A 27,511-nucleotide genomic window follows, 5' to 3' on the forward strand; every position below is an offset into this window, starting at 1 on the left:
CGAACGCTTTTTCGAGGACGGTTAGATGGTTGAAAGATGTGGACGGTATGACCTCTACAATAGGATACTTCGTGTAGCTGTCGACTAGAACAGCGGTGACCCTTCCGTCTGGAAAGCTCCCGAAATCTAGGCTCACCCATGACCACGGGGCTGGCGCTTCCGTTATCACCGGGGCTGGTACTTCTAGGTTGCTGGTAAGCTGGCAGGCCCGGCAATTTCTCACAACGGTGTCTACCGCTGCTTCTCAGCCTCAGAACCACACTTTTTCTCGCATTCGTGACTTCATTCTCATGGTACCTTGATGGCCCTCGTGTGCTAGGACTGTTGCTTGTTCCTGGAGACCTACAGGGATGACGATCCGGGACCCCCGTAACGCAACGCCGCTGTCAGCTGTGCTTAGTTCGTCGTGGACTCACCACATCTTCCCCAGCTGGATACGGTCTGGTTCGTTCCATCCAGCGATACCCTGGAGGAAACCCTCCCAGGATCCACTGCGTATGGCTGAGAGTACCTTTTGAAGGACTGCGTCGTTGTCTGTTTTCCGTCTTTATTTCCTCTACCGTGAGAGCTCGTGGACAGGCCCATTGAGACAGCATGCAAACATATTCTTCGGTACGTTGGTCTTGTCGGGTATCCCCCGGGAACCGGTCTAACGGGTGCCGAGACAGGAAGTCCGCAGGGTTCTTGGCTCCAGGTCTGTACTCTATGTCCATTTGGTAGTGTTGTAGTTGTATTGCCCATCTTTCGATCCTGGGCAGTGGATGTGGAACTGTGCCTCTGAATAGCGGAAGTAGTGGTTGGTGGTCTGTTACAACTTTGAAAGAATGTCCGCAGATGTATAGATGAAAATGGTTACAGGCCCCCTTGAAGGCTAGTGCCTCTTGTTCAATTTGGGAGTAACGAGCTTCGGTTGGTGTTAGCGCTTTGCTTGCGAAGGCCAAAGGAACAAAATTCCCTGGCTCCACTTCTTGAGCAAGGAGGGCCCCTAGCCCCACAGGGCTGGCGTCCACTACTACTTCCGTGCGTCGTGCCGTGTTAAAGTAGGCCATGGTGATTTTGCTCAACAGGGTCGACTTGACTTTTTAGAATGCTTCTTCCTCTTCTCTCCCCCATTCCCACCCTGCGTCCTTCTTGGTGAGGGCTCTCAACGGTTCAGCTACTGTGGCTAGGTTTGGTATGAACCGTCCACAGTATGTGGCCATGGCCAGAAAGCTCCAAACTTCTGATGCTGTGTTAGGTGCTGGTGCTTGCTGAATGGTTTGCGACTTCCTGGTGTCTACCTGTACTCCATCTCTGCTGAACACGTGGCCAAAGAATTCAATGGACCTTTGGAAGAATTGGCATTTGTCCCGGTGGAGTGTTTCACCATGGTCCACTAAACGTTGCAGAGTGGCTCTAAGCTGACGATGGTGTTCTTCGAGTGTTGCTAGGTGAATAAGTATATCGTCACTGACGTTGACTCCCAGAAGCCCTGATGGCATCTCCTGGGCGGCATTTTGAAAGATTTCTGCTGCCGAAGATATGCCGAAATGTAATCTTTTATAGCGGCGTAGCCCAGGTGAGTCAAGAAGGTTGTAATGTACCTACTTTCCTCCGCCAGTTTCAGCTGGTGGTATCTTGCATTGAGTTCGAGTTTAGAAAACCAGCGGGATCTGTTTAAATCCGCCAGTATGTCGTCAACCGTTGGGGTAAGGTGTCTCTCCCGCTTTATTGCTTGATTTGGCATGCGCATGTCCATGCAGAGACGTATCTTCCCAGGCTGTTTCGGTTTCTCGGCTATGACCATGGGCGACACCCATGGCGTCTGCCCCGTGACCTTTTCGATCACTTCCTGCTGCTCTAGATTTCGCAGTTCTTGCTCGACAAGTGGCCTGAGATGAAAAGGTATAAGACGGTGTTGCAGGGCAATTGGCTTTACTGCTTTGTCAATGCGCGTCTTCACGGGGTCTCGTTTCATACATCCGAGGCCTTTGAAGAGCTGTGGGAATAGCTCGAGTATATCGTCCACCTGTAGGGTCTTGACCGCGTTGGCAAATGTCACTAGCCCCAGATCTTCTGCTGTGTGACTGCTCACTAAGATGTCTGCTTCTTGGTCTATGACGTGGAATGTCGTGGTGACCTCGTGAGTGTCCGACTTGACTTGCACCATCATCTTCCCTTTGAGGGGTAGTGGCTTCTGACTTCCATACGTCAGGATTTTTACGTTCGATGGGATTAATGTCGGTCTCGGCTTTAGCTGTTTATACTTCTGGCAACCCATCACATTTACAGGCGGCCCTGTGTCAATTAGAGCCGTTACTGGTGTTCCTGTAATTTCGATGGCGCACGTCGGTTGGGGCCTCCATCTTCTCTTCAGGTCACTTGCAAAGGATATCATGTAAGCTTCTGCTTCGTCTTCTGTGGACGAGTCCTCTAGGTATTGCCTCCGACTAGCTGGGATTCTCGCCCCTTTAGGCTTGTCCGCTTCCTCGAGTGACAGTTGTCGTACTGACTTGGACGGTGGACGTCTTCCTCGAGCTCCTCTGCTTCGGGCTCCTCCTCTACAGACGCTTGCATAGTGATTGGGGATACCGCATTTAGAGCACGTCCAACCTTGAGCAGGGCATTCTTCGGGTGGATGTTCTCCGTTACCGCAGTAGCCACAACGTGACCCACGTGGGTTTCTGTTCACCCATTGTCCTCGGGTGCCTCTGACTGGGGTTCGTATTGCATCTGCTCGTTCAGTCTTTGTTACTGGCTTTTCTGCTTGCTGGGCAAGCGCGGCGTCCATCACGGTAGCTCTGGCATCAGACAGTTCGTGCGACCTTGCTAGGATAAGGATGTCTTCCAGGGTGATTCCTGGTTGTCGCAGTATAAGGGTCCGCAATGTTTGTTGTGGCACCCTTGGATCGCTTGGGCTCATACTTCCTTGTTCTGGTCGTTGTCTGGGCATGTACTGGCCAATTCTCGCAGCCAAGCGTGAAAAGCATCCATGGTCTCGCCCTCTCTCTGATGTGCTTCACGGAATTTGAAACGCTCGTAATCCGGGTTAAGTTGTTGGTCAAAATGGGCATTTAACGCCCGGACAGCTATATCGTAGTCAGTGGGAGCGTCGGTATCTGGAAGGTGTGCAAACAGTTTGTATATTTCCTCCCCACCAAAATGAAGCAGCAGCGACCTTTTCACTGAGCCAACAGTCTCACGAGTGGCGGTAAAGTAGTTGTTGAGCCTTCCAATCCAAATTTTCCACCTCTGAGATGCTGTCGCTGAATCAATGAGATCGCTGAACAGAGGCAGCGCTGTGATTTGCGCGTGTTGCGACATCGGCTGCGCGATTGGCTGTGCAGGAGGTGCATTTTGTTTGGCCGCGGGCACGGCTGCCGCCGCGGGACCTGACATGGTGATGCCTCAGTAGTGTGGGCGCAACAGGACCTTCCACTGGGGTTGACCGCTGCTCCTGTAACGCTAGGTGAGGCGTGTGGGGTTGAGCAGACTTCCTCTGGGCCCCTCCTTCACATAAACTGGGATCGCGCTGGAAAACTGCAGCAGATCAGGATGGTGACCCCCCTCACAGGCCTGGCAGTATGATCAAATGAATGCCCGCCTCTGTGGTTGCCCAGGATGCAGTCTCTTCCATGCAGGCTGGTAAAGTTTATTTTTTTTGTTTTGTTTTTTTCCAGGGATGATTGGGCAAAGAGTTCTAGGTCAAATGCTGCAGGCTACATTTGCCCAGTCACTGTAGCATTGAATAATGAGCTGCACACAGTACCTTTATCAGCCAGCAGGTGGCAAGCGCTTCTCAATGCCGATCATGAGACTCAGGCTGTCGGGCAAGCCGGTGCGCGCACACACGCAATGTTGAGGCAGAGCGGTAGGCGATCCGGGGACACCAGCGGGCTGCTCTTGATCTGGGCTGCACTTGATCTGCAGCTGGTGACACTCAGGGCAGCGCCGCAGAGGTCAGACATGGCTGGCCTTCACCGCAAGCATGCGGCTGCGCTACGGGATGTAGCGGGACTCCAGCAGCCCTCCGCTTGGACGACAGCGCCCAGATGACGGAGTCGGTCGGCGGCACACGACGATAGGCAGCACACGATGGCCACAGTGCCCATCCTCGTCGACAGTGTGACGTGCTTGTTGTGGCAACGCCTGATTTGCGGCCTGGTGCTACGAAGACACAAATCACAGACACTCACACTGGTAGCCTAGTATGGGCCGGAAGTCCCGTGCGACCTCCGCCCATTTATTTATGCTCTCTGGCCACGCCTGGCTAGAGAGTGTTACAAAGTAAGGGTGTTCCTCCGGGCAGTGGAGTGGGATAACAACTAGACTACTACAGCGATTACAGCTCATCGCTGACAATTTCAGATTTCCATGGATCGTCCTGTTACGAGCAAGGAGGACAGATTCAATTTCTTTCAATTTAGTTTTGTGTCCTTGATTTTAGGAGATAGTTTTTTGTTCTTTATGGAATTTTATACACAAGCATTTATATACCGAGGAGTGCCTGTGATTAAATACGCTGGGAGAGGACCCGGACGGCGAGGCTCCATCTCACTCCGGACTGGGTAACTTGAGAGCGGTGCTCCCAACTTGTCATCTGACGAGAAACACAAGGGCGTCCCTTAAACCCACACGCCGCTACTGGAGCCCTTCAAAACTTGATCAGTTGGAGGCAATAAAGACACATTATAGCTCGCAAAAGGACCCTCAATTAAACAGGTCTGTTGCTTTCCAAAAGGCAGGGGGCAATAAGGTGATTAGTAGAAGAGCAGCCACGCTGGGTACCAACCTAGTGCGCCCCTGTCTAACTAAATATTCAGGTCTGGTATGCTGGTGGTTTTGACATAATCTTGCAGCAGAACAATAGGCGAAAAGAATAAAATGGTCTTTGTAAGACGGCCGCATTTTAAAACAAACATTGCTACATTCGTGTTTTTGCATACAAATAAAAAATATCCTGGTTTTATCTTACCATGGTTCATGGAGGACCTTCAAATGACTTGCAGTCACTGTACACCACTTTACTGCAGGAGTAACAAGATTTATAACCAGATAAAAACTGGTTCCCAGGGTTCATCATTTTCCAACTAGCATGTTAGTTCTGCTTAGAAAACATGACATGAGTACTGGTGATGTCTGGAACTGAATTAACATTGAATCCACCGTCTTGGAGGAGGATGACTCGCCAAACCTATTAGAGGTTAAAACAAGGTCTGAAAAGTATGAAGAACATCATGACCATCGTGTCACTGCCATTCCTGGCGAAGCTGCATGTTAAAGCTGCAGGCGCTTTCAAACTGCAAATCAAATGCTTGCACAAAAGGGGTCTCTTGTGGATGTTAGCGTCCGCACCTTGGGTAGAAAGCTACCGCCGAGGACTCTGTATCTAACATGCATAACCTGCCACACAATGTAGTTCCTCATAAGAAAGCTCATGTCAGGCCAGGCCTCTGACTAAATATCAAAGACTGGATACGATCATTACGACAATGTTTTCCTCCAGTTTTATCATGTCACGTACCCGTCATGCTCCAAAGCAGGGCCGGTTCTAGGAGTTGTGGGGCCCTGGGCCAAAAGGGAATGTGCGTAGCCCCTATAATTGAGATAAGTGACACAGCTCAGGAAGCTGCTTTGTGCAGACTCCTCCTGGGCCGCAGCTTCTCCTACCAGCCTCCTACAAGCACCACTTTTACAGCTCATATCGGGCTGAAGGTGTGAATTGCTTGAGAGCTGAAAGTTAAAACTTTGGGGGAGCTAAAATGCTGGACAATGGGCGTCCCGCAGTGTGTCTGAATGGTCTCCTTGCAATTGGGACAAGAGGAAGTGTCTCCGTCTCCTAGGCCTCCCGACATCTGTGAGAGGCGCGCGTGGTGGGGGTATTCGGGGGGGGGGGGGGTGTTGGGGGGAGAGGGACCCACCCATGAACCCTAATTGCAAGGAGACACCTTTCTTTCAGTTGGATTGGCCGGGAAACAAGAGGACACCACTGATGCAGGGCCCCATGCGGATGGGCTGAGTGTGAGGCCCTGGGCAGTTGTCCACACTGCCCATGCCCAGCGCCGGCCTTGCTCCAAAGGATGCCCTGTCTCGTACATCATTTTTCACAAAGCTTGAAAGCCCCCAGGTGAGGCCTTTCTGATCCCTGCCAGCACTTGCAGTCCGAGTACCTTAAGCCAGGGGGACAGGAGCAGCTCCCTGCTACACAGGAGTTCATTTGTATACTAGTTAGGCTTCCCAGTCCTGCCACTAACCATCTGACAGTCTGTAGTTAACTTTGTTGGCGGCTTCCATAAAATATCCTTGTTGCAATAGGAACAACATTGCCCACCAACTGCAGTAGGAAGGAACACTGCAACCAAAAATCTACAGTTTCTTTAAAGGTCAGCGGAACTAACGGAAGCCACTATCAAGCTGTTGCTGCCGGCATGGCTCGCGGGTGGGGGGTGGGAAGCGTTGCACGAGAGGAGAGGGTAATTTAAAAAAAAGAATATTAAAGTTACCTTTACCTCCAGTCCTGCGTCACGTCTCCTCTCTCTGCTCCTTACAGAAAGCAGACAGCCTCCCTCTCCTCCCCAAAGCCAATCATAACGCTGCAATAGCAGCATTGTCATTGGCTAGGGCGCCTACCCCACAGACGTCTATGGCAAGGCCATTTTTTCTATGTAGGCTGCATGAGCGAAAATGCAGTGTGTGTATGACTGGTTTGGTCGACCCTGGGGCCGACCAAACAGCCAGCGCCCACAGCAGTGGGCTAGCCACTCCTCCCCTGCCTGGAGCAGAAACGCCCAACCAAACCCTGCCTTCTGCTTTCTCACAGTGCGAGAAGCAGAACCATAAAATGGTATTTAAAATACCATCTTATGTTTCTGCTTCTAGCACTATGAGAAAGCACTGGGGCGACGCTCCTCTGCCCACGTGGAGAAGCCAACCCGGGTATCAATCAATCAATCAATCAAACAGGATTTATAGAGCACGGCTAATCACCTGTGAGAGTATCCAGGTGCTGACACTTCATTTACAAAACGTTCTTTACTTCAACACTTACTCCATCTCATTCGCTTTGATCATTACTCCCTCTTTCCCCCTTTCTGCTTCGACCCTTCCACAGGTTAACACTTCCCCCCCTCCCAGGCCCCCCCCCCCCAACCTCAATTTCCCTTTCTATTTTCATGTGCTTGAATAACTGATGTGGCAGGAAGGCACTGTACAAGAGAGTAAAATAAGTGATTAACTGAATACAATAAAATTGTTTTAACAGGGACTCGCCTGAACGGAGGGATTCTCAGAAACTGGGCCTGCGCACAGCCGAGAAGTTACTGAAAGAGTTTCACCCCCGCACAACACAAGGACAGGAACAACTTAAAGTGCTCCATACCTACTGCATGATGGCCACCAAGGACAAAGCTCTTGTGGAGTCTGCCCTGAACTCTTTTACAGAGATAGCCACAGCTGAGGTAGGGGTCAGTCACTGCCAGCGGTGGCTGGTGGACTTGGAAAGTGGTAAGGCCGAATACTTGTCTCGAATTCCAGTGAGCGCAGATTTTGTGGGGGTTTTCCCCCTAACTGGGTAAAATTTGAAAACATAGCATCTAATAGTGCCTTTTAAACCACCATTTTTACTTTAACTTGCTACAGAGTCAGAGGGCGTTTATGAAAAATTCCCATGCTTTCATGGTGTGCCAATTAAGCCCAATGCTTAAAACAAGTTGACCCCAGTTTTTCAAAATGGTCCCCCCCCTTATGTTAAGAATTACCTTCAGTACGCCATTGTCCGCATCTTGACATTCATCCCATGCATATTGCATGGGTCACCCATTATGCCAAGAATTATGTGCAATATGCCAGTGTCAAAATGTAGCTATGGATGACCCAAGGATCAAAAATTACCTCCAGTATGACACAGGCAGCATTTTCTTATGGTTTGCCCTCCCTTCCATATGCAATAGTTAACAGCAAGAGTTACCCCAATATGCCATTGTTTTGCCATAGGTGACCTAAATACCAAGAATTGCCTCCTGTACGCCAGGACTTATTATGCGATGTGTAGCCACAAATGCAAAGACTAGTGTCATGAAGTGAAGTCCATGACACAATATTTGTCAGAGTTCATTAGAACAAGACATGCACCATCACATTTCCAGTCAGAGGAGCAGCTGTCAGAGTCTGCAGTAGAATTTTGAGGATGACAGTTGGGAACAGGGAACATTCCAAAGGGAGGAGAAGGGAAGGCGGTGGTGGTGGTGGTGGGGGGGAGAGGGTTCGAAAGGGTAATACCATCCGATGATTACAACACATTACCTCCAGTATGCCAGAGCCTGAATTTTGTCACTGGTGCACTCCCTTCCTCAAGAATGACCTCTGTATGCCAGTGCCACTGCTGTCTTAATTTATTCAGTACCTCACACCCACATGACACTGAACCATCATCCAAGGTTTCTACATCAGTAAAAACCTGTTTGAAGGACGGAGAGTACAATGCAGCTGGAGAGCTAAGCACAGCTTGTCAGTGAAAAGGCAGCTAAGGAAGCCCTAATTTATATGTAGGGAGTTAATGGCTCTCCCAAGTTTCAGTCATTGAAGTGACTCAATAAAGATGGTGTTACATATCTGTCAAATAGCCCCATGTTATGAGGGTGAATTTCAACCAATCAAGATATTTCAGCCAACAAAGCTAAATATGCCGGGGTATTAGGTTTCACGGTTCCTCTACTATGTCCCTACAAGTTTGAGCAATGAAAATGGGACTGGTTAAAAGTCCCCTTTGTAATGTGAACAGTTGACCTCTGTGAAGTTTTCATTGGTAAGGCACACTGGGCTGTAGCGGTGCTTAATGTGTAAAAAACTTGATTACCTGGGTCCTTGCCAGGAGGCCACCGTAGCTCCCACTACCCCTTGTCTTTGCGAGCATTGCCAATGACCACAACTACTAACCATCACACTGCTACATGTGTGACTATTCAGTTTTTTCGAGGTCCCCAAAGCTATAAGAATGGCTTGGGTGGTCGGTATTAATTGTTTTTCATGTATATGGAGTTCATAAACCACTGTTTTTTGCTCATCTATAAATTACAGAAACAGCACCACCATGTGGCAGGTGTCATAAATGCCGGTGTTGGCAATTAAGTGCCTGTGCCGAGCACCGGAAACCACCGGCTCGAATTGAGCACTGGACTGTAGCATCTCTACCTCGCTTTGCATCTTCGATTTAGGTATATTGACATGTACATTAGATATAGCCAGTGCTAGGTTTCAATGACCTAAATAGCATTTTTCTAATTTCTTTATGGCAAAGGACTTGAACTAATCAGGTTTTCAGGTTTAATGTCTTTATTTCGATAATAAAATCATAAAAGACAGCAAAATTAACGCATACAGTTTGAACCATGCATTTCAATCACCATATACTGTCCAGTTTACAAATATTTTTTGCACACAATAAAAGCTATACATTTAAAAAAAACCCTTGTTAAACATCCCATTTGTATTTAGACAATCCATCTATATAAATTTTTAAAAGCATAAAATCAGTCGATAAAAACCATCTTAAAATACTATACAATGTCCATCTTTGGAATGAAAAGTTTTAAATACAATTCGGATGAGCAATCATTTCTATCTGTTTGTTAGCTCTAATAATCCAAACCCAGCCAAGGAATTTCGCTGTGCTCACCACAAACAACTCTGAGGTATACGTCTTCAATGCCCGAATGGCCTCCACAGAACTACTGCAAGTAAGGCGTTGGAACAGAGGTTTTATCCATTTTCTACGTGGGTCTTTGTACATGGGACAGGCAAATAAAAGGTGGCCCTCAGTCTCCTTATGGCCAGGACACCATTTGCAAAACTCGGTTGCTACAGTACACCAATTTTTAGTAAATGAATTCAAGGGCAGAGATCCCACCCGAAACTGATGGTAGAGTTTCTTGTCAAGGGGTCTGGTAATGATATCCCAGTAGTTCTCACGGGAGGGATCCAACTTATTAGCCAGGAACCTTCCTGTTAAACTTGTAGAACTAGAAGCGGACACTAGGGTTTGCCGAACTGAGGCCCAGTACAATGCTTTAAATTCTTGTTTGGTGGGAAACACATTGGTTCCTGGAGACACCCACAGCTGTTCCAATCCCATTTCCAACAGAATGGTTTTTACCATGCGTAGCCATGGAATTCTCCCGGAGCCCTCAATGGACCTAACTTCTACAAGTTCATTAGCAAATATGGCTAGGTCGGGAGAAGACCAAATCCGTCTCCAAAGGGCTACCAATCTAAACCTCGCTATCTCATTTATTGGATTACATCCTAAGTCCAAACAAAGGGGTATAGATGGAGTTGATTGCGGTAGCCCCACTAAACTCCGCAAGAACTTGCACTGTGCTTTGAACAGACTAGAAAGGTCCATATACGCCCAGAGATCTGCTCCATATAAAATAGCAGCGTTAATCCTTGCGTCATAAATTTTTAGCGCTGGGAGCACACGTTTAGTGATCGATCTCCTTTGTTCCCTAAGGAGACAGCCAGTTAGGCGGGCCAGTTTAAGCTGCTGTTCGACAACCTGCTCCTTCCATCGCAGGCGAAAGTCTAGGGTAACCCCTAGGTAGGTCATATGATCTACTTGTTCCAAGTTAGCCCCACCCATCCTTACCGAGCTCCGAACCGAAGTGTTCTTAGTGAAAACCATGAACTTAGTTTTGCCCACGTTTACCTTCAAATCATTGATGACACAGAACTCCTCAAAGCGGTTCAGAGCCCGCTGTAAACCGCTTCTAGTCTTAGAGAGGAGCAGAGTGTCATCAGCGAAGATAAGCACGGGGAACTTCTTCCCAGCCAGGGAGGGAGCATCAGTGGGGAAGGCCTTGAAAAAATTTACTACCTGGTCAATAAATAACAGGAAGAGTGTGGGTGCCAGGACACACCCCTGACGAACCCCACGTGTTACTGGGAAACTGTTCGTCACTTGTCCTTGACCTCCCCACCGGACCCTTGCAGAATTGGCCTCATGCAGTTTAACAATTAAATCCAATAGTTCCAAGGGCAAACCCAAGTCTCTCAAGACACGCCACAGTTTAGCCCTCGGGACCATGTCAAAAGTAAGGGTGGGCGTAGTTCGCGAAGTAGCACTTCGCGAAGCTACGCAAAGTGAAGTTCGCACTACGCGAGCTACGCGTAGCACTTCGCGAACTGCGAAGTAACATGTTCGCACTGTGCAAGATGTTGTTTTCAATGATTGCACAGTGCGGACAAGCAACCGGCACTGTGCAATCATTGAAAATGGCATCTTGCACAGTGCGAGCTGTAGTTTTCTGCTGCTCGAGTAGATTTTTACTCGAGCTGCAGCTTTCTCAACGCGAACTGGTAGTTTCTCATCGCGAGCGGTCGCGAGCATACGCGACCCCTCGCAATGAGAAACCTGACCTTCTCGCGTTGGGAATCTCGCCGGGAGGTTTATTTTCCATGCTCGCGATCGCGAACAAGGAAAAAGTCTCGCCAGGATGTCATTTTGCTTGCTCGCGGTCGCGAGCAAGCAAAAAATGACCGCAGCACTACGCAACACTACGCTACGCGTGTTCGCACTGTGCTACGTGCAGTTCGCGTAGTGCGAAGTAGCGCGAACTTCGCAAACTACGCGAGCGTAGCGTAGTGCTTCGCCCAGGCCTAGTCAAAAGCCGCCTTTAGATCAATAAAAGCGGCGAAAATTTTTCCCCCGCCCAACAGCACCACCTTCCAGTAAATCAGACAAAGTCTAAACACCTGGTCGATGGTGCTGATACCAGATCTGAAGCCTGCTTGCATGGGAGACAAAATGCCCTCAGAGACCATCCAGCCCTGTACTCTACCTAAGACCATTCGTGCAATGACCTTTTGAAGAGAATCAATAAGGCTGATCGGGCGATAGTTGCCCGGATTAGACCGATCTCCTTTTTGGTAGATTGGAAGGATCTCAGCCCCCTTCCAGCTCTTTGGGATTCTAGCTCCTTTAGCAATTGCGTTGGCTAACCTGGTAATGTACGGTACCCAAAGTTCTTGGTTGGCTTTAAACAAGTCAGCGGGGATTAGGTCCATCCCCGGTGCTTTCCCCCGCTGAGTCAAACCCAGGGCCAATTCAGTTTCTTGTTCTGAGAAGATCAGGACCCCACCGTGATCAAACAGTGTATACTCATTACTCAACATGGTGGAGGATTCCGAGATCTCAGACCTAAATTGGGCAGCATAAAAATCCACCCAAGTTCCGGGGGAGACATGATTTGTAGGCGTTTTCGAATCTGGGTCTCTGCCCCACTTTACAAGTTCCCAGAATTTAGTCTGGTTATTGGATGTAGATGCATCCAGGAGATCGGACCAGTGCCTATCTTCCCACTCTCTTTTAGCATCCCACTGGGTTTTTTTATACTGTACCCTAGCTAACTTGACATCACTCATAACCCGAGACTTAACCGCTTTAACTAATTGGCTATAGGCCTCCCTACATTTCCCGTTGTACCATTTCTGACGGGAACCAAGTTTTTTAGGCGGGCCTTCTAAGCATGGACAGGATAAAAGAGATTTAAGCTGCTCAAAACAGCATTCGTGAGTCTCGGACTTGAACTAATCAACGGGGCTCCTTCAGCTGCTAACGTAGCTTGGAGGCAATATTCCTCTATGTGCAGCAATAAATGTGCTTCATACTGTGCAGCTAAGGCTGTATGCACTGAAGACACGCAGCAACTGAATTAGCAAGCATGTGCAGTGTGCAAACTACCAAAATCAGTGGCATAGGAAGGGAGCCATGGGCCTTAATGCAAGCCAGCAATTAATGACCCCCCCACCTCTGGGTGGTATTGAAAGACAACCATTACTGTGGTGCAGGGGACACCTTGCACCCCTGGGCATGGGTGCCACTGCATCTTGTGCACTAATCATTCTACCTATAATTCCACTCTATTTGCTATCTTACCTTCATGCCACTCTTATCTCCTCCTTGCACCCTGTCCTCTTTAACTTGATCTCCGTGCTTTTTGTTCTCTCCTTCCTTGCTTTTTTTATTCTCTTCCTGCTCCGTTTTACGCTCTGCTCCGCTCCATCTCGCCCTCATTCTTTCTCCTCTCTTCAATCGAAGTTTTACTTTCTGGGGTTTCCAAGGCGGCTCTCGCTTGGAGACCCTTTTCGTCTTGAGTGGAGCTCAGGGTTCTTGTACGCCTTTCCGCTCATACTACTCATACCAAGTTATAAAGAAGATCAGGAACGACCAGGCTCAACTCATCCTTGTGGCTCCGGACTAGGTTTAGAGAGTTTGGTATCCCGAGTTGTAGAGCCTGGCAATCGGTCCTTCTGGAGGATCTTCTGTAACAGCAGCAGGGGAGGGTTCTCCACTTGAACCGGTCAACGATGTGCCTTCATGACTGGAAATTGAGCAGCAACAGCTGACAGCTATTGAACTTCCACCTGAGGTCTGCAATGTTATCTTAGCAGCCCGGCCTCCCTCCACCAAGACAGTGTATGCCGTCCATTGGAATCCATTTGTGGCATGGTGTGTTGGGAAACTGATTACCTGCTCTCCTTTCTTAAGTTCTTTTGTTTATCCTTACCCTAGCCCAGCAAGGATCTGTATTGGGCACTTTGAAGGGCTATTTATCTGCCATCTCCACTTTCAGGTCTGCCAGATCAGCCCTCTTTCTTCAAGTCCCCTACTGTAAATAGGTTTCTTAATGGTCTACAACATATGTTTCCCCTAGCTCCCTTTGTTGAGCGTCAATGGGACCTTAACTTGGTTCCTACTTTCTTAATATGCACTCTTTGAGCTGCTTCATTCTTGTCCACTTAGGCTCCTCACCATCAAGATGGCTTTTCTGGTGGCAATTACATCTGCCAGAGGGTCAGTGAGCTACAGGCACTGTCCTCTGAACCTCCCTACATCTCCTTTTTTCCAGTGAAACTGGTCCTTCAGATTTGAGTGTCCTCCTTGAAGGTAGTTTCCCAGTTCCACATAGACCAGTCTATCACTTTGCCTATCTTTTACGCTCTGCCTCCTCTCTTTAAGGAAGTGAAGAGACTCCACTGGCTGGGCCCAAAAATAGACTGTTGTCATTCTACCTTGATCACGTAAAACTGTTCTGGGTGTACCATCAACTCTTCATGGGGTATGTCGGGGCCAAGAAATGGGAGGCCGTGCAGAAACGACCATCTTCCAATGGATCGTGCTATGTATTAAAATCTGCTGTGCATGCCAAAAAACAACCCCCTGACTGTTTGCTTGCTCATTCAACTAGAGCCAACGCTGTGACCACTGCATTAGCATGCAGAGTTCCAGTCCTAGACATCTGCCAGGCAGTAACATGGACATCTCTCCATACCTTTCTCAACCACTACTGCCTAGACAGTCAGGTCCATAGGGATGATCACTTTGCCCATTCGGTCTTGCAGGACTTTTTAGTGTGAAATTGTTTTGCAGACCCACTTCCGGGGAAGTATTGCTTTGGTATCTATTCTAAGGTAAGAAATCTGTGGCTAGAAATCTCTAGCAGATGAACAAATTACTTACCTTCAGTAACGCCTTATCTGTAGAGACTCTATCTAGCCGCAGATTCCTTACCGACCCACCCATCTTCCCTGTTCTGTGAACAGATTTCTAGTGTGAAGGCTATTCCCCTTTCATGGCCCTAGTTTTTCACATCAGTGGTCAGTGTTCTTTGTGCCTTTCCCACTCCTGGTGTGGAAAGTCACAAACAGAAACAGACTTCAGCGTGCTGGGGTGGCGCCTACATAGGCTCTGTGCACGTCATTTCTGGCACAGATGATGATGCTACATGGAGGTGAATAATGCCACCTACTGTGAGCAAGTGTACTGCTCCCAAAACAAATTCTGGATCCAATCTAACACCCGGGGATTATTCTAAGGTAAGGAATCTGCGGCTAGATAAGTCTCTACCAGATAAGGCCTTTCCGAAGCTAAGTAACTTGTTCTTTGTGTTATAGCCACTTGAAGTACACTTTCTTGCAGATCTTCTCCATCCCCCCCACAGTGATCTACAGCTGTGTTGCATCCTAGCTAGGTTTTCACTATATAAATATCAATACATACATACTTATCAGCTAGTAGTGCGACTTCTTATTTGGTTGTGTGATTTCACATCCAAAGTTGAGTGGAACCACACAGTGACACCTTTCGGCACAGAGGAGCTATAGTAAGAGTTTCTAGGTCCAGTCTGGCACCTCAGGGCGATTTCCTAGTTTGAAAATCGGCATATAGATAGAGTACCTACCAGAAAGATCATTATTGAAAGTAAATAACAAATTCATTGATGTTGGTGTTCTCTTATTATGCTACTTGGGTACATATGGTCTTGTGATGTGTGTGCAAATGCATAGTTCCTGTGGTAGTTGTCATTCCTAATGTTTATGTTCTTGAATTCTTTGAACACCTAATGAGTAGTCAACAAGCACACAACTCTTGTCACACAAAGAGGTTCTGTATTGTTTGCATACTCAACAACTTTAACTTATTTCAGACCGTGATTAGCAATGTGCCTATATAATATAAGCATGATTATAAGCAGACCACCATCAATCAGCTGATGATCTGTGAACATTGCCACTACCTGTCCTCTCTATTTTTATTTGCCTTATTCTTATTTCAATATGCTTTCCAGAAAGAAAATGTTGATGCTGTTTTGGCAGTAGCGCAGTGTTGCATGCTCCTGAAACAGACTCCGCGGGCCAGAAATCAACTGAAGCGGCTTTCCAAAGTGAGTTGGTCCTTGTTAGATGCAGAGGTCCTGGAGAAGAGCTGGCTTTTGTTATCTGACATATACATCAAGTCGGCAAAATATGACATTGCCACTGAGCTACTAAAACATTGCTTACAGTACAATAAGGTTAGTGTTGATGAATACAGTACCCAATTAATCACTTGTCACTAGTAGCCTTCAGGCTGAAAGATTAAGTCAAGAATTGGTTGTGAAGTTTTCTTCAGAGCACACTGCCCCTAAAAAAAGTGAAATTGTCTTTATTATGTAGTAAATGTCAATATCATTCCTGCTACTCTTGTTAAAGTGGCTCCTTCGACATTCTTGACAGCGGGGTATGCGATATGAATCGGATCAGAACATGCCTGAGAGGAGCTTTTCTTACTTCTTGGGTCACTGTCACTTCTTGCTCTTGATTCAGTGCCAACACAATGCATGATGTGTATATCAGAGATTCATCTGAAATAACGATTTTCCAATCCTCCCTTAGCCTAACAGCTCAGAGGGATTGGAAAATCTCAGAAATCTTGGTAAAATCTGTTATTTCAGACAAAATGTTGCAATTTGGGTCCTTTCTTGTTGCGTGTGATAGTTCTACTCATGTAAGGGGTGTACCAATTCTATTAGTAAAAGTGTGGACATTCTGGGTGGCAGGGCTTTTGTCAATCCCTTCACTTCCTGAAACATTTCCTCTAAAAAATGTGCAGAAAATCATATATTTTATCCAAGGTTTGATGTTTGGAGAACAATATGCGTAAGAACATGTGGTGATATCCCCATAAGCCACAGAATCTTGAAGCCCCCAGATGTCTAGTTTCCAGAAGTGTCTGGGGCTGGTAGGTTCCTAGGAGTGCCAACTGGCTTTGGGACCAAATACTACAGCAACCGACGTCTCCCAAATGTTTGAAATTTCACAAAAACAATCTTAATGTACCTATGCTTCATTTTTGGGCTTTTCCTTCTATGGGTGATAGGCCCACCCACACAAGTGTGTTACCGTTCTTTTTGGGAAAAGTGTAGGAATGCTGGATAGCAGGACTTTTGTCAGTCCTCACAGATTCCAGAACTTTCCCCAAGATAGATGAGGAAAATCTATTATTTCAGCCAAAGCTCGAAATTTGCTGAGCGTTCTGGGTAAGAAAAAGTGTTGGGAATCATGTAAGACACATTACTCTGGACTCCCCTGAGTGTCTAGTTGTCAGAAATGTCTGGGATTGACAGGGTACGCTGGATGTTTACCACCCAGGCCAAATTACCGCCACAACCCTTATCCTCAAATGTTTTAATTCCAAGGATTAATCTTGATGTCTCCATGTTGCATATTGGGGCTTTTCCTTTTGCGCATGAAAGGCCTACTAACACAAGTGGGCTACCATATTTAGCAGGAAACACGTGGTAACACAGAATAGTAGAACATTTGTTATTATCAATTGGTTTTTTTCTCCATTTTTGGGTTCCAAATATATGTCAGAGTACAAGATAGAACAACAGTTTGCAAAATGCAAACTGAATGAAACATTTCCTAGTGATCGTAACAGAAAGTTTCAATTCTATTAATGACTCGGAGGCATGGATTAGGCTGTACTTCCTCCGCTTTATTTAACAGCAGCCATTCAAAGTAAACAACAAACAACTACAATTCCCATGAAGCCTTGGGAATGTGGAAAGAAAAAAGGCAGATAGTCCAATCAGAAGTCCACCCCAGTCTCCAGCCAATGAGAGAGAAGCCACAGTGTTTAGTCCATCTTCTCTATTCACCATGCCTCTTTCGACATGCGAAAGCCACTTCTTCTTTTTCATGAGTCTTGTTTATTTGCGTCGCCTCCTACGACGACAGGCCCACATTACACCCAGCACGTGGCTTAGGTTTATGCTGTGAACAAAACCTTGCAATGATCTCAATCTCAAACTGACAAAGACAGTGAACACCAGCATGCTCAACACAGCACTGAGAAAATAACTAATTAATTACTTACTAGTTACGGGGGGACTATTCCATTCCAGAATCACCGGGTGGGATAATCCTCGCCTTAATAAAGTCCTTAATAGAATTGAAACTTTCTGTAACAATAGCAAGGACTTTTTTTATTCTATGTCAGGATTGGAGCTCGGATTATGCTAGTTCAAAGCTTACTTACCACCAAACTAGCCATATTCAGGATGGGTTTAAAATAGAACCTCTGAAAGGTTGAGTTAGAGTACCAATCCGCTGCATTGAGGATATCCTCCAGTCAGGCTCCGAGGGCGAAGGTCTTGGAAGGCATTGCATTGCGGGTGTAATGGGCGCCCAATGTGCGCAGATTAAGGCCAGCCTCTTGCATCACCCATCTGACGTTCCCCCGGAGGTCCGAGCTCTGCGGACATCTACTCATACGCCTTGAGACAACCCATGACACACAACTTGGGGAAGTCTGGAAAAGCCGGGTGGGAAACTGACCTGGTACCACATTTCGTCCATCTACGGATCGTAAAGGTAATACCAGAAGGTGAGAAAGTGCGCCTGTAATATCCAGGGCGCGCATGTCTGAGACTCTCCGGCAGGAAATCAAACAGAGTAACATGGCCAGTTTGGCCGATAGCTCTTTTCTGGACAAAAAGCGATTGGGTTGCAAGGATAGGAAGAGGTAGGGGACCACGTTGACATCCCATAGCGCCGATTATCTTGGTTGTGACAGGAGCAACAGGCATACACCCCCCAACAGGCAACACACAAAGGGGTGTTCACCAATAGGACCGCCATCCACTGGGAGGTGTCCCACCGAAATCGCCGAGCAAAAGGAATTGATCGACCGGTAGGCCAAACCCTCCTCTACTAGGGAGGCCAGGAAATTGAGAATGTGGATCACATCTGCTGCCACCGGATCAAGACCCTGTTGTAAACACCAACGGGTCCATCAGTTCCAGGAGGGATTGGTAGCATTTGACTGTGCTGTCGGCCAAGGCTCTGGATAAGAGTCCCTCAGTTGCGTCCGAAAGGCCTGGGAGCGACCATCGTCCCCTGTAATCCTCCATGCCCTGAGCGTCATCCACCCCTCCCAGGATCAAGGGATGAGGCTGATGATTCGGGTTGAGCAAAACCTCTGGAAAGAGGGGGAGAAGGATTGGAAAATCCAAGAAAGTTTCAGAAGAACTGGAAACCAAACTTTAGATCTCTACAGCGGGGTGACCATCACCACCTCCACCCTCTGATGCCTGATCTGCACCAAGGCCCTTATAATCATTGCGAACAGGGGAAACGCATAGCCCCGTCTCTGGTGACCAGTCCTGAAGGAACGCATCCGTGGCAGCCGCCAGGGGATCCGGCTTCCAACTGAAGAACTTGGGCGTCTGATGTTCCAGTCTGGATGCAAAGAGGTCGGCAGTGAATGGACCTCACTTCTCCCAAAGGGAAGAAAACACCATCAGTGGAGTTTCCACAGACTCGAATCCCGGAAGTTGTGCGACTGGAAATCCGCCCCCTGATTGGCTTGGCCCGGCAAGTACTCTGCTGTGACTGAAATCTGATGGTCCAGGCAATATTGCCAGAAGCTAATTGCGAAATTGGAGAGGGCCTTGGGGCGAGTGCCCACCCAAGTAGTTTATGTATCGTACTGCAGATACATTGTCCATCTTGAGAAGGACGCATGCCTGCACCGAGCTCTTGGTCCAGCATCTCACCGTGAAGGACCCCACCAACAGTTTGAGGTTATTCGTATGTAACTGTTCGTGAGGAGACCACGATCCTCCGGTGTAGAATTCGCCACATCTGGCACCCCACCCTGACCTGCTGCCGTCTGACTTTATGGCGATGTCTGGAGCTGACCCGAAGATTGCCTGATCGTTCCAGTCCTCCATGTTGGTCACCCACCAGTCGATATCAGCACGTGCCCCTCCTGACAGGGTTACCATTTGAGAGTAAGACAGGCCCCTGCGCAAGTGCTCGGCTTTCAATCGTTGTATGGCTTGATAATGTAGAGGGCCAGAAAAAATGGCCTGAATCGAAGATGATAGAAGGCCCACGACCCGGGCTAGATGTCGCAGCGAGACCCACTGTCTGATCAAGGTTCTCCGCAACTCGTGTCGGATCTTTGCCACCTTCCGAGAAGGGAGGCTGAGAGTAGCATTGACAGTCTATCAAGAAACCTAGAAAAGTCACCTTTTGGGAAGGAACCTGGGGGGACTTGGTCTCGTTGACCATGCGTCCCAAGCTCTGAAGGAGATCAACTGCCATCTGTAACTGGAGCTCAAGCTTGTCTGGACATTGCGCCATGATGAGGATGTTGTCGAGATAAACTATTAACCGGAGTCCTTGCGTCCGCAGGCGTTACACGACCGGCCTGAGACCCTACGTGAAGCACCAAGGAGCGGAAGAGAGCCCGAAAGGCAGGGTGGTGAATTTGTAGGTTTAGTTGTTCCACAGGAACTGCAGGAACCGCTGGTGAGGAGGAAAAATGGGAACCGCGAGATACGCGTCCTTAAGGTCCAGATGCAACATCCAGTCCCGGGGCCAAAGCACATCTTGGTAGAGGTGGATTCCCTCCATTTTGAAGTGGTGGTAGACTAACCATTCGTTGAACTCGCAGAGGTTGCTAACCAGCCACTGGCCTCCATTGGCCTTGTTGACCAAAAAGATGTTGCAGATGAAGCTCTGCGGATGCGTGGTCGCTTGTGATATGGCCCCTTTGGCTAAGAAGGAACACACCTCCTCGTCCACCAACTTCTTCTCGGTTTCCGAAAAGTGAAGCAGTCGCGGGTGGCGGCCTGCCAGGGGGAATCGTAGAACTCCATTTGAAATCCCCGCACATTCTGCACCACCCAGACATTGTTTGTGATGGAAGTGCAAGCTGTGAAAAAATTTGCCAGCCGGCCCCCTACTTTTACAAGGGAAGAACGGAGAACACTCACCGGAGCCGTTGGTTGCATCTGCGCCTGTGCCACCTCTTCCTCTGCTATTATAGGGTAGGGTAGAAATTGGCGAGTCTGGTCCTGAAACTGGCCGTGGCGGGAGCCTTGTCTCCTTGGGAGGAAATTGGTTATTTGGACGGCCGGACAAGCGCCCCCTAACTCAGCAAGCCCAATGGAAAACCCGGTTCAGGAAAACTTTCTTCATGGAAGTTTTTGCTTTGTCTAGGGAGGTAAATGTATTTACGAACTTCCCTAAATCCTTTATAAAGGGTTCCCTGAACAGTACCCCTTGCGCAATATGCCCCACCTCGGAGTCTGCTAAATTACCCAGTTTGGGGTCGACCTTAATCATCAGGGAGCGGCGACGCTCCATTAATAGCGCACAGTTTTCTCTTGCCCAAAAAGATGCTCCAAGACCGTTACGTTCCTCCTTCCCCAAATGTTTCCGAATGCGCCCGCCACATGGATTGCCACCTTCTCTGCCAGGGCCCATTCGGAAGACCTCGGGTGAAAGATGTCCTCGGGTCTAACATATCTGCGCTCAACCCCTGGTCCCCTGGGGCAGGAATGGGAGGGTTGGAAGAAGGTAACCAGGGTCGGTAGGGGCCCTAGTCATCTGTGTCCCTGTGGTCTTCCTCAGTCGTAATTACAGGGGCAGATGGGGGCCGGGGTTTTGCTGGCCAGGAAGGCCTGTTTGAGCCTGGCAAAGTCATCAAGATCCACACCAGCCTCGCCAGGGCGTTTCGCTGGAACCCCATCTTGGTCAAGTGGGGCCGAGGGGGTACCCTCACTGGGCGTTTGGGGGACCCCCCCATCCCGGGGCAAGGACTGTCATTTTTGCACAGACCTGTGCGATTTGCTGAGAGGCGTTCCTCTAAGGTTGTCATTGCCTCTGACACTGCCCTATATATTGAAGCATCCGCCGCTTCATAAACCTATCATCCCAAGGGAAGTCAGCCAAGGGGTCTTTCTCTCCTTGGTCCTCATCATAGGGCTCCATTATCAAGGTATCAACTTAAATGGGCTAGCTGGACCCCTCCCACAGCCCTGGGTAGGTGACAAACCACGTGGGTACCAAGCGCTTTGTGTGGGGCACTGATTATCGTTTAGCACAGCACTGGGGCTGGCAAATTAAAAGGGGGGCTGGGTAGCAGCCTAATATTTTGTGGGGCAAGCCTCATGGTCATTGGTCACGCCCGGGGACACCTACAAACACCCCGGTGCAGAATCAAAAGGGGGGGGCCCTCCTTGGAGTGTGTTGCTGCAGGTCTCTGGCCTGCAATATGTGATACGTACTCCTCCCACTGGGGGGTATTAAACAAATCACAGTACTGAACCTGAATAGGGCGTTCGCCAGAAATAACTAGGCAAATCACGGTCTCATGGCCGGTTCAGACCCCTGTGGGGGCGTCTCTCCGCAGGGGCCAAAGGCTCAGGTCGGCGGCGCGCAGCTCCAACTCCTCAGGACTTACAGGAATTCGGTTTGCGCGTTGCAACCGAATGATGCGCTCAGGTGCCACCTAGGCGCGGGAGGACTGCACTGCAGAGCCACACCACAAAAGCGAAACGGCCGCAAAGGTGCAAGAACATTCCCGCAGCCGTGCAGGATACTTAAGACACTCACAAAGCGAGAAAAATATAATCGATTTTACAAGTATATAATCAAGACCAGCACAATTAAACATGCTAAATGCCGTTAAACAGTCATGTGACAAGAGAGAGAGAAAGCCACTTATCTAGGCTGCGAGCAGCGAAGAAAGAGGCATGGTGAATAGAGAAGATAGATTATGAACACTGTGGCTTCCCGTTTATTGGCTGGAGACTGGGATGGACTATCTGCCTTTTTTTCCCCCACATTCCCAAGGCTTTATGGGCATTGTAGTTGTTTCTTGTATACTTTGAATGGCTGCTGTTGAATAAAGCGGAGAAAGTATAGTATAATCCGAGCCTCCGGTCCTGACATAGAATCGCATGAAATTAGTTAATCCAAGATTCAGAGTCCTACAAGTAGCCACTATTCGAAAAGTCTGATATTTGGGCAAATTGTAATAACATGTATAGCATTCCTTAATACCCATTTTTCATACATAAGATTTTACCTTATGAATTGATGCGTGGGTGGTGCACAGAAATAACTGATGTAATCTGCAGCTTGGGTGAGGGATCTGGGTGTTGCTTGTTTTTGGACAAACAACAAACACTCTACTTTCTTGCCACCAGACGAACCTGATGAACATAATAGATTACTTTAGTCGACTGGCCATCGTGCAAGAAATTACAGATGGAAACATTGTCACATATGTTTTTTCCTACTTACTTTCATTAGTTTTTGGTAAAACCATGAGCCGTCTAAACAAATGCCTCCTTCCTGAAGTGAGAGTTGTTTACGTTTCAGAAATGTACAGCTTCATGGGTTTTTTTCTATTTATTTATTGAAACATTGACATAAGTTATAAAGCAAACAATAGAGTTCCCACAGTGCATACTTCTTTACACATCTTTGAGCAATACGAGTGTGTGCGACCCTATGAATGAGAAGTAAAAGTTAACGTTATACAGCAGTGTTGGGTTCCATTTGCCTTGTGATTGTGCCTAGGTCTATAGCATTTTGTCACTGCTTGATGGTTCCCACAGTGTCAGCTGTTGCATGTTTCCTGCTCAGCTTGTAAAAATAAATAGGCTCTAAGGGGGCTCCAGATGTCTTTTGAGCCAAATTTAATTGGCATAAGTGCTCACTTCTTTTCCAGTTTCTCCTAGCAATAAGACATAGCCTTCAACCAGCAGCATATACATGGGCAGGCCCTTCACTTCCAATGCAGTGCCATTCTCTCTCGTCCAGAAACCACATCATAGCTGTGAGTTTGAGTGCCATCTGGATTGTCCCTGACATAGCCCAGCAGGGCGACTGGAGGTGTTTTGGGTATCGTATCACAGATCGCTTTATCTATACAATCAAAAACAAAAGTGTAGAACTCTGCTACACCCCCAAGTGCATAAAATAAGCATCAGCTGTGCAGCAGTGCATAGAGCATGCATCGGTCAATAGTCCCATCCTGTACAATCCAATAGGTGTACAATATAATCGATGTAGGAATTTAATATAAGTGAGTCGCATTCAGTAGTTAGGAGAGAGCATGGCTGTCTGGGATAGCGATAATGCAATAGCACCACCTCTCCTCAGTCAAAACCTCTCCCAGGCCTGACTTATTTTTATAGCATTCTGGCATTAATCCCAGCGGCCTTGTCCTACATATTTGATTATAATCCGACACTGCGCAAGAGACAGTATAGGAATATGCCGAGCACAGTCTGTATTGGACTGAATGTCTTGCAAACTAACAAACATGTCAGCCCAGCTGCTACAGAACCCACCCATCTCCCGTGGGAGGCACCATTGGATTGTTAACCAGCCTCAGGCTAGCCGAATAAAGACAGTCCAAACAGGCACTACTACTAAGCCAGTCCATGCCTACACTGTACATTTAACAGTGTCAATCGTGTCCCTGGGGAGTATTGGCATTGCACATACTGCCATAGCCAAGAAACATGAAGGCAGCGTTATCCACCTCTACCGCAGCTTGGGGCAGATACAGTATGGGATGAACCCAGTAGTGCACAAATTCGGCCTGCAGGCAGTAATAACATCATTCTATAGCAGACACACACAGTCCTCCCTGTTTGAATGGTACGGTTAGCACATCCCAAGATAATCACAGATGCTACCAGCCCCCTCCAGGAGAGTCAAGATAGATCTGACTTGTTTAGAAAAGACCTCCAAGAGTGGAATCTGATTTTCCATTAAAATATAAAGATTTTTGGGCAACACTACTATCTTTTTGATGGCTATTCTCCCTGCAAGGGACAAGGGCAAAATGGACCAGACAGGAATGCACTCTTCTGGCACCCAACAACTGCACCATAGTTTTCTTGCCAAGTTTGTCCCAAGTCACCACTTATCCAGATACCTAAGTATTGTACAGTCGTGTTAGCCCACTTCATTGGGAACGCCATTGGGGATCGTGGTCTCAGTCAGATGGAAGATAAACGACTTGGACCCATTAATAGTGATTTCAGAAAGAACACCAAATGTAGGGAATTCACATAGCATAGGCACAAGATTTAATACAGGGTCATTCACATAAATGGTCTCATCATCTGTGTGCATAGATACCATAAGGCTTTGAGCCGTATAATTTAGGCCACGTACGGCTGATGTTGCCACTAGTGGCTTCATGGCAAAGGCATGTAGAATCAGGTAATCTGGGCATCCCTGTCAAGTGCCTGTACTAATTGTGAAGAGGGGGAAAACCACACTATTGACACGGAACCTGGCTGTAGGTAATTCATACAACATCCTGATCCACTGAAGGAATTAATGGCAAAAGTGTATGTGTTGGAGCGATGCAAAAGATAGGGACACTCTAGTAAGTCGACTGCATTCGTAGCATCAAGAAACACCACTGTCGCTGATACTTGCAGATTTAATGTGTGGGGCAATGCTAAAAGGGTATGAAGGTTGTGGTCAGTGGAACGTCCTACAACGAAGCCCAACTGATCTGGGCTAATGACATCTGGGAAGAGAGGAAGGGTCTTGGGAGCAAGAAGTTTGCTCAGTATTTTATCTATGTGGATAGAGTTCTGTACAATGCATACAGATTGGGCTTTAGGGTATTTACTATTAAGGCTGCCTGAACGGAGGGAGGCGGGTGGCAGCGTTCCTGGCTTCCTCATACATTATGTGCAGATGCAGAGCTAGTTCCTCAGCGTACTTCTGGCCATAGCTTGAATTTTATCTTCATCTGGAAAAAAACAGTTATAGATTCCTTACCTTAGAATTACCCCCAGATGTCATGGATACGGAACGTTTTTCGTCAGCACTACCCTTGTTAGTTGGAAGGTGACATCGGTAGACTCTGTGTCAGTCTTCGTGGTCGCCGGAATGACGTCACGGTGGCTACATAGACGCTGCCCTCGCGTGCTGAAGTCAGTTCTTTCTTTTTCTGCGCCAGAAAGTGCAGATCTGGAGAGAGCGGTATCCCCCAGTCATTTTTTGACTGACTTTTTTGCGACTGTCAACTTTGTTTTTGAGTCTCAACTGACTTCTGGTGCACGAGGGATGCCCGACTTCAAGGCATGCAGTTCCTGTAACCGACTGATGTCGGTGACTGATCCGCACTGCGTGTGCCTCTGCTGCCTGGAGTGCTACCATGACCCTAAGTCGTGCTCCGACTACCGAACCATGGCCCTGAAGTCTTTGCAGGAGCAGTCCTGAAAGCTCCTCGAGGCCCGGCAGTCAGCTTCTCTTCTAAATCTTCACACTCGGGGTACGGTAAGTCGAAGCAAAAGAAGAAGTCGAAGAAGCATCATCGCTCTTTGATTTCCCCTTATCCGTCAGCCGACACGACGAAGGGTGCGGGTGGTGCCCCTCCCGCGGCTCCGTGTGCGGAGCCTTCAGGGTCGACTCCGGCCTTCACACCCTTCCGGGGACTGGGAGCGATCCCTGCCCAGCTTCGTCAATTTAACAAAGCAATGCACGCCATCTTTGGGCAGCCCAACTCCGCCGGCGCGCCTTTGGCCCCGCGGACTCGCCTGGGGGCCCTAGGCCTTCGAGACCGGTGGCTTTGGCCTCTGCACCGCAGGGCCCCCTTGGATCCAGGCATGGATCTGGATGGGCGCCGGTCGATCTCGTTACACCTCCACCGGCGCCGATTCCACCGTTACGATCTCTGCAGCCGACGCCGGCTGGGGGTCCGCCCCAATGTGCACACAGAGCCGGACCGGCGTGGACCGACGCCGGATCCGGCGCCAATGGGTACTTTTGTCCCGGTGTTCCACCCTGGCCATTTTCAGCCAGATTGGCAGGCAGAGGAGGGTGAGGAAGACTGGAGGGTTCTGTAGACCCGTTGACAGACCAGTTGGAGTATGATCCGGACTGAAGAGAGGAACTGGGGGATGCCAGGGGTCTGGATACCTCCCAGACCTAGGCATGTTGTCTCCTCCTACCTTGGCTACATAGGAGGGAGCGTCATATGCAGTGGTGTTGCGTAGGGCGGGCGAGGCTCTCCACCTCGAGCTACCTACGGTGGTAGGCAGGACTAACCTCCTGACAGAGGTCCTTCAACCGGCAGCGAGCTCTTCGGTGCCCCTGCTGCCACTGAATAAAGCCCTCACGGACATCCTTTTGGGCACGTAGTCCAGGCCCAACACAGGGGCTCCTATGGACAGGATGATCGCCCGGCACCGGGCGACCTCACTTTCCTCTCCCAACACCCCACCCCTGAGAGCTTTGTGGTTCAAGCCTCCACTTCTAAGGGTGCCTTCCCTACCGCACCACCGTATGGGGAATCCATACAGCTAGACCCCCTTGGAAAGAAAATGTTTTATTCTGCCAACTTGGGACTGCAGTCAGTAAACACCGCATGTCTGTTAGGTCGTTACACCCACTCTGTGTGGGATATGGTGGTGCATGTGCTACCTTAGTGCCCTGAGGAGGCCCGGGCCGTACTCTCCCGTGCAGTTGCCGAGGGGAGAGACGCGGCGAAGTTTACCATCCGCTGTGGGCTGGATACCGCTGACGCCCTTGGCAAGACGATTTCCACGTCAGTAGCCCTTCGACGCTATGCCTGGTTGTGTTCGACTGTTTTTTCTGGGGATGTCCAATCCACCCTTATGGACATGCCCTTTGATGGCCGTTGCCCTTTCGGTGACAAGGCAGACAACAAGCTAGAGTGCTTTAAGGACTCTCGGGCTACAGCCAGGTCCTTGGGCCTCTCCACCACCCGCCCTGCTCAGTCTGCCTTTGTCCCTTTCGTGGCTACGGAAGTGGTGCCCTGTTACGCCCCGCCCAGAGCCACAGGCTGTTCAGCAGCCACAGGCCGGCGCAGGCTGTTCAGCCCCAACGCAGCTGGGGATGTGGGAACAACCGTCGT

The 27,511-nt window shown here is 48.6% G+C and overlaps 1 long non-coding RNA gene across 1 annotated transcript in view; it reads left to right on the forward strand.

Moving 5' to 3' along the window:
• LOC146789722 (uncharacterized) overlaps positions 1-15,739 on the forward strand; it is a 38,075-nt gene extending 22,336 nt beyond the window's left edge. Inside the window, exons 2-3 of the long non-coding RNA XR_014969853.1 lie at positions 7,241-7,436; positions 15,603-15,739. This is a non-coding gene — a long non-coding RNA (uncharacterized LOC146789722). The remainder of the gene's footprint in view (positions 1-7,240; positions 7,437-15,602) is intronic.
• The last annotated feature ends 11,772 nt before the right edge of the window (positions 15,740-27,511 follow it).

Source organism: Triturus cristatus, chromosome 10 (genome assembly GCF_964204655.1).
Source record: "Triturus cristatus chromosome 10, aTriCri1.1, whole genome shotgun sequence".
In the NCBI taxonomy this organism is placed as follows: Eukaryota; Metazoa; Chordata; class Amphibia; order Caudata; family Salamandridae; genus Triturus; species Triturus cristatus.